Here is an 8,873-nt window from a genome sequence, read left to right as displayed (position 1 = left end):
GAAGATAAAGGACTGGCTCGCATACTTAATCCCATGCAAGCGCTCCACCAAATTTACTACAACGGTTTTAACGGCATGAACGGGTACGTTTCAGAGACAATTTCCCTATCCCAAGAACTTGCTGACATAGGAAATCCGATTGAAGACAAGCTGCTTGCTGTAACTATTCTGGCTGGCTTGCCATCCGAACACAAACGTATGGTAATGGCCATAGACAGTTCGGGAGGAGACATAACCAGTGATATAGCCAAAAATAAGCTGCTAGAGGAAGGGTCAAGTGGAAGCCAAGTTCAATGACGAGAGGAACCGCATTTGTAAGTTGGAAGCAATACGTCAAAAATACGCATAAAGAGAACCCCACATGTTATGTTTGTAGTGAAAAAGGTCATACAACTCGTCAATGCAAAGGATCACAATCCAAGATACACGTAAGTAATTTCAAAAATTACAATAAATATAAAAATAAGAAATGGAATTTACTAGCTGCACTGACCACTAAAGTACATAAGAGTGACTGGTATACCGAATCTGGAGCTTTGACACACATGACGCCTGATCGTCAGCCACTACATGATTTCCAAGAATTGGAAAATCGTTTTAAAGCAGACGCCAAATATTCAACCCTTTAAGCAAGTGGATCAGGTAACCTCAGCATGAAGCTTAAAGGTCAGTCAGAAAATAGAGGCATTAAGAATATCTTACATGCACCTAACTAGGTACGAACCTTTTATCTGTAAATGCCGCAGCTGAGAAAGGATTAATAGCTGTCTTTGACGACAAGCAATGCAAAATTCTTTCAAAGAAATGCACCACTACTGAAGGCACTCCGTTAGCTAGCGGGACTAATCAGGATGGTTTGAATGAATTAGACGTCGCTTCTGATTATGTTCACCAAACAACCTATAACTCCAAAGGCCATCAGTTGTGGCATAAAGGATTAGGCCACCTAAGTGAGAAGAATATGGCTTTATTACGTAAAGGGCTTGCAACAGGGATCGATTGCAATGATACAGGCAGGGTACCCTGCGTTGCTCGTATAAGCGGAAAAATGACGAGGAAACCGTTTAATCACGATGGAGGACAGAGAGTGACGCAAACACTAGAGCCTTTACACATTGATTTACACGGCCCGATCAACGAACATAATTTTTCGGGACCACAGTACGTCCTGCTCATCGCAAATGGTTACACAGGTATGGCGTTCGGCCATTATTTGAAACAAAATTCCGAAGTCAAGAATGCTTTCAAGCAATTTACGGCCTAGACAGAAAATGATACAGGTAAAAGGATTAAAGCAGTCAGGTGAGACGACGGCAAAGAATTTGTCAACACAGAGTTTGATAATTATCTAAAGTGGAATGGCATACGGCACCAGACAATCGTCTCTTACACCCCAGAACATAACGGAGTCGCGGAGCGTGTCAGCCGAACAATGGTTGAATATCCTCGTTGCCTAATAAACTATTCCAACTCAGATTCCAGACTTTGGGAAGAAGGCGTTAGAGCCGCGATTTACCGAAATGACCGTTCACCCACTAAATCGGTCAAAGGAAATACCAACTTTGAAATGTGGACTGGAAAGAAGATAGATTTTCGGAACCAACGTGTATTCGGATGTAAAGCATATGCTCATGTTCCTAAGCAGCATCGTTCCAAATTTGGTCCTAAAGGCTTAGAATGTGTTTTTATTGGATAGTGTTCGAATTCAAAAGTTACAGGTCAGTTGAGGTGAAAAATCCACGAAAAATAAGAAAAGCCCGAGATGTAATATTCATGGAGATCCAACTCGGACAAAACGACGAAAAGGTGTCTCAACAAATTTATAGAGACAATCCGGAAACATGGAAAATTTCTTTCATACAGCCAACCGTCCTGTAAGACAATTAGGGCGAAGCCCACATACGAGAAGAAACCGAAAACCAGACTATAGGGTATTCATCCCAGAGTGATGCCGAGCATTCAGACGCCGAAAATAGTAGTCATTCGGAGTCTGATCCACCAGTGCAAACAAGCATAGAATAAGCTCCCGGAAGATATCCCCCACGTGAGAGAAAAAACAGATGGTTCCCCGACGTGATAAGGCACCGTGCATTCGTGAGGACAGGCAAAGATCCTTCGTCTGTAAAGGAAGCCCTATCGTCACACAACGCAAATAACTGGAAGCAAACGATGGAGAAAGAGTTCCATTCGATGAAAGGAAACAATGTGTGGGAAATTGTAACACTTCCACAAGGTAAAAAGGCTTCAAATTGAAAAGGATGGTAAAGGTAATATGAATGAATTTAAAGCTGCGTTGGTTGCAGAAGGGTATTCGCAAACATACGGTCTAGATTTTACTGATACTTTTTCTCCAGTCGCCAGATACTCCACAATTCGATTACTAACTTCCCTTGCGTTCCAATCAGAGACGAGCATAGAACACCTTGACGTAACCACCGCGTTCCTGAATGCCGATCTCAAAGAGATCTATATGCACCAACCGGAAGGATAAACCATGGATGGGAGGAAGATTTATCGCATAAAAAGGCCATACATCTGCTAAAACAGGCGTCAAAGCGCGGAATGACAAAATGAACAGAGTATTAACAAAGTTTAATTTTAAACCATCTTTATCTGCACTGTGCATTGACTGTAAAGGTGAGGGAGGTTCGAAAATAATAATAGCACCATATGTCGATGACGTGTTTGTTATCAGTAAAAGCAAAAAGCGAAAATATTCACTAAGAAGTCAATTGAGTACTGAATTCATGATCAAAGACTTAGGAGTAGCCAAATCGATATTGGGAACAAGAATCAGTTGCAAACATAACAAGGTCTACTTAGATCAAGGCTCCTGTATTGAGCAATCACTAGGCAGATTCGTTACGAATTATTGTGCCCCCACACTCGCACATTCTCCAGTAGGAAAAAAATTAATAAAAAGTGGTACAAATGATAACCATCCCTATCAGCATCTAGTAGGCCCTTTAAATTATTTAGCCGTATGCAACCAGACCGGACATCGCGTTCAGCGTAAATTACTTAAGCAGATTTAATAATAGTCACAGTCTATAACATTGGCTTCTTACAAAAAGGTTTTTCAATTATCTTAAAGGCACAATCGACTTTCGTCTCTGTTAGGAAAAGACAGACTTACAGATTAGGGGATTCGTCGATGCAGACTTCGCGGGAGATGGGACCGATCGAAAATTATGCAGGAGATATAATTTCTTGTTAGGCAATGTATCCATCTCTTGGGAGAGCAAAAAACGATCTAATATTTCTCTCTCCACAAGTGATGCAGAATATGTTGCTGCAACCGAGGCATGTAAAGAAGCAGAATCATTAAGAAGCTTGCTACGCGAAATCATAGATCAAGAAATCTGCATCGACAACTACAATGATAACCAATCAGTCCAAGCGCAGGCGAATGAACAGGTCAACTGCTACAGAACCAAACATATAGATGTGAAATACCATTTCATACGAGAAGCAATCAAACCTTGAATCGTAAAACTGGGATATATAAGTACAAAGCAAATGGTAGCAGGTATATTAACAAAACCATCCATTGCGAATAAGCATATAGAGCTCACTGCATCTTTAGGATTAATAAAAACGTAAGATATCACGATTAGGGGAAGTGTTGGAATGCTAACGCTATTAATCGCGACACCTCACATCAATATGTTTATACTAAACTGTTTTTGTGCTTATTAACCACACATGTTAAATTGTGTACGTGTCGATCGCTATCTAAATTCTATTGATATTACGATCTTGTCTCTAGTCTCTAAGCTATCGTCGTACAGCGCACACCGAGCGAGTCACATAATACTAAACAGTTCCCTTTTTGTATAATCGGTGTTCTATCCTTTATAAATACACTGCCATACCAAATTCTATCATATACATAAATTATTCTAGAACTACCGTGGAATCTGAATCGGCTTTGAGGAGATTAGTCACAATGCTGCAGTATTGTTATGATGGCAGTACTCTGCAACCTTATGTCAATCGCGAATATCTCGGGCTGTAACGCATCTGCCTTTTACCATTGCAGAATTGCAATACAACTTGAGTCATCATTGACCAGATCAGATCAACTTCTACTGTGATGTGCTTACGGATGTACTGACAACCGTGGCGTTAATTGTAAATATATCTATCCATAACCGTACTGTACATTGACAACCCTAGACTTCCTTGTATTTTAAATCATTACTGAAGTGATTGACCAGCCGCTATAGTGATTTGCTAATAGATGCACTAAGAAGGGTGCTGTCAATTGTAGATATCACTGGCCACAGCCGAACTACGAATTGATTAATCTAGATTTGCTGCTAAACTCGCATAATGAGTGAACAAATAATTAAAAAGGATAAACTACTGAGGCCATGGCCGTACTCAGTACTTATTCGTCAATTGCTAATGGCTCGAGCGATAATGGTTCAGTCTCGTGTCATTCTAGAATTCCAATAGCGTTTATATCATGACTGAACAGGTTAATCCGGCGACAACTACGCACAGTTCATTTATGTACCGTGTACCGTACTGACAAGAGAAAATTACTGTAGCCATAACCGTACTGTAAACTGATTATTCTAGAACTGCGGTTAAATAGAAACTATCAGTGAGCAAATAAGACCAACGGCTAGAGTACAGTGACGATGGCTGTACTCAGTGCTGTTTCGTCAATAGTTAATGTCCCTAGCTATAATTGGTCAGTCCTTCGTCACTCTAGAATTGCAATCGGATATAAAAAATCCCTGAACATATTAATCTATTGGTTACAATGCTATATTGGTGGATTTACAAACCACCGTTAATGGAATTTTAAATATCAGTAGCGATATTTGATATGTAGATTGGTAAATCTGGAACTACTGTGGAACATAAATCATCTGCTTACAGTTTAATACAACGGCTGCTGTAATGTGATGATGGCTGTAATCATTACTGTCTCGTCAATTCCTAATATCTCGTGCGATATCGGGTCAGTCCACTGTCATCCATGTGTTACAATAGAAATTAAATCACGACTGAAGAGATCAATCCAGTGGCTGCAGTGCAATACTGATGGATGCACCTAATACCTTATTGAGAATTGTAAACATCTTTAGCCATGGCTGACGTGTACATTTATATTTCTAGAACTACTGTCGAATTTATATCACCACCTAACCGATTAATGCAACGGCTACGGTGCTCTCTTGGCGTAAATGCTGAGTGCCATACTCCCAATTGCAAACGTTTCCAGCCATATCCGTACAATACATTGGACATTCTAGAGTTTCGGTCGAAATAACGACATCAGTGAACAAATTATTCCAACGCCTACGTTACTGTGACGATGGCTGTAGTCGGTCCTGCTATGTCAATTGTTAATGGCTGGTGTTGTAATGGATGTGTAATTTGTCATTCTAGAATTGCTACATAACCTAAGTCATCATTAAACAAGTTAATCCAGCAGCTGCAGTATTCTACTGGTGGAGGTACTAAGTACCGTTGTGTGAATTGCAAATATCTGTAGCAATAAGTGTACTACGCGTTGATTATTCCAGGATGGCAGTGGAATATATAAAATCAACGAACTAATTTTTCCAACGATACAGTACATAGACGATGGCAGCACTCAGTACTGCGTTGTAAATTGCGTATATCGCATGGTGTAGTACATCTGCCTTTTTCCGTTCTGGAATTATTGTGGAATATAAATCATCCGTGAGATGGTGAATTGAACGGCGGCAGTGCTCTGCTGATAGATGCACTATGTACCGAGCTATCAATTCTAAATATCTCTAGACGTACCCGTGCTATGCATTGACAATGCTACAGTTGCTGAGGAATTTAAATAACCAGTTGACAAATTATTCCAACAGCTGCAGTACTGTGATAGTGGCTGCAATCCCTTCTGTGTTGTCAATTAATAATATCTCGAGGGACAATGGATGTTTATTTTTCCATTCTAGTACTGCTATCGAATATAAAACATCAGTGAACCGATTAAACCAGTAGCTACATTGCTTTCTTGGTGTATGTACCACGAGCCGTGCTGTCAGTTGTAAGCATCGCCAGCCTTATCCGTTTTATACGTTGATTATGCTAGAATTGCTTTAGAATTTACATAATCATTGAACAAAGGTATACCAACGGCTAGTGTACTGTGATAAAGGCTGCACTCAGCACAGGTTTGTCTAATGCATTTATTTCCAGGGATAAGGGATCTGTCGTGCGTTATTCCAAAATTGCTATAAAATTTTAATCTTCTGTGAACAAAGGAATCAAACTGCTACAGCAGTGAGATGATGGCTGTACTCAGTACTGCTATGTCAATTGTTAATTGCGATATAATGGTCTGTCCTTCGTCATTCTAGAATGACAGAAGGATATTTTCCATCACTCAACATATCAGTGCAACGGCAACAGTGCTCTGTTGATGGAGGTACCAGGAACCGTACTGTCAGTTGTAAATGTATCTAGGAATAACTCGTGCATACATTGATCATTCTGTAGACAACTGTAAATATAAAATACCGTTGAAAAGATCAAACCAATTCTACCGTGCCCGGTTGATGGACGTAGTAGGAACATTACTTACAGTTATAAATATCTTTAGCAATAGCCGTGCTGTACTTTGACTATTCTGGAATTGCATTTGATTTTACAACATCAGTGAACAGATCAATCCAGTTCTACAGTGGTCTGTTGATGGATACACTAAGAACCATACTATCAATTGTTAATATCTCTAGCCATAACCGTAAAATACTCTGATCACTCTACAATTGCCTTGGAATTCACATCACGAGTGAACAAATTAATCCAGCGTCTACAGGTCTGTGACGATGGATGTACTCAGTACTCTTTCGTTAATTGCTTATGTCTCGAGAGATAATTGGTCACTACTTCGTCATGCTAGCATTGCAATAGGATATAAGCTATAACTGAACAGGTTCGTCCAATGGATACAGTGCTCCATTGGTGAAATTATCAACCACCATACAGGGAATTGTTAATATCTCTAGCCATAATTGATGTATACATTTGCTACTCTACAGCTCCTGTCTCATTTAAATCATCACTGAACAGATAAATCCAACGGCTGCAGTAATCTACTTGTGAATGTATCTACCACCGTACTGGGAATTGCAGGTATCTCTATTCATAACTGAAGTATACATTGATAATTCTGAAACTACTGTGGTAGTTATATCGCTAGTGACTAGATTAATCTAACCGCTGCAATAATGTCATGATGGCTGCGCACTGTACGGTTATGTCAATTGTAAATATCTCGAACGATAGCGGGACCTTGCTTTGACATTTCAGTGTTTCAAAACAACTTAAATCATTACTGAACAAATCAATTGAGCGACAAGAGTGCTCTATTGGCGGATGTACTGAGAGCGGTACAGTCAAATGAAAATACCTTTAGCCGTATCCGTCCTATACATTGGTTATTCTAGAATTGCTATTTAACAGTAATTATCACAGGACAAATTAGACCAACGGCAAAATTTCTCTCATGATGACTGTACTCACTTCTGTTTCTTGAGTTGTTAATGTCACGAGCGATAGTGGGTCAGTGCTTTGTCATTCTAGAATTGCAATAGAGTACTATCCATCATTGTACAGGTTAATCCCATGCCTAAAATGCTGTCTTGTTGATTGTACCAGGTACCGTGCTTGGAAATGCTAATATCTCCAGACGTAACTGGCGTACACACACTCTATTCTGGAACTACGGTCGAATTTATATCATCACTGAACGGATTAATCCAACGGACGCTGTGTTCTGTTAATGGATGTTCTATGTACCGTACCGTCAATTGCTAGTACCTGTAGACATAACCGTACTATGCATTGATTAGTCTAGAGTTGCTGTTAAAATTAAGTTACAAGTAGACGAATTAGTCCAGCGGTTTACGTTCTGTGATCATCGCAGTACTCAGTACTGTTTCGTCAATTGTTAATGTCTCGAGCGGCAGTGGGCCAATTCTTTGCTATTCTAGAATTGCAATAGCATTCATGTCATCAGAGAACATATTAATACAACTGCTGCTGTGCTGTGATGATGGTAGTACTCAGTGGCGTTATGGCAATTGTTATTACCTCGAGCTGTAACGGATCTGTCTTTTGTCATTGAACATTTGCAATATGATCTACATCTTCATAGAACTGGTTTTTTCTACGGCTATACTGCTCTGTTGGCGGATGTACTAATGCCGTGCTCTCAATTCTAAATATCTGTAGCCATAACGTTACTCTACATTCATCACTCCAGAATTGCTGTTTGACTTAAGTTATCAGTGAACAAATTAGGCTAACTGTTAAGGTACCGTGATTATGACTGTGCTCAGTACTGTTTCGTTAGTAGTTAACATTTCGAGACGTAGAGTGTCAGACCTTTGTTATCCTAGAATTGCAGTAGGCTTTAGATCATCACTGGAGGGCCTAGTCCAACGACAACAGTGCTCTATTTGTTGATGTATCAACTACCGTACTGAAAGATCTCAATGACTCTGGTCATAGATGACATATACATTGGCCATTCTAAATCCACATAGGTATACAAGGCACAACTGGTAAGATTAATCCAACGGCTGCAGTGACGTGTTAGGTGTCGCACGAACTACTGGACTTGGAATTGCAAATATCTCTATCCATAAATGATGCATTCAATGGTTATACTTACACTGCTGTGTAACTTAAGTTTCCAATTAACAAATTAATCCAGCAACTTAATTGATGATGGCTGTTCCTATGTCCATTATGTCAACTGTTAATTTCTCGAGACACAACGAGTGTGTCCTTTGCCATCCTAGAATTGCTATTGAAATAACGTCATCATTGAACATGTTTACTCAACGGGTACAATGCTCCGTTGATGG

Source organism: Eufriesea mexicana, unplaced genomic scaffold, assembly GCF_001483705.2.
Source record: "Eufriesea mexicana isolate 0111107269 unplaced genomic scaffold, ASM148370v2 scaffold13930, whole genome shotgun sequence".
Classification (NCBI taxonomy): domain Eukaryota; kingdom Metazoa; phylum Arthropoda; class Insecta; order Hymenoptera; family Apidae; genus Eufriesea; species Eufriesea mexicana.
This window is presented reverse-complemented; position numbering follows the sequence as displayed.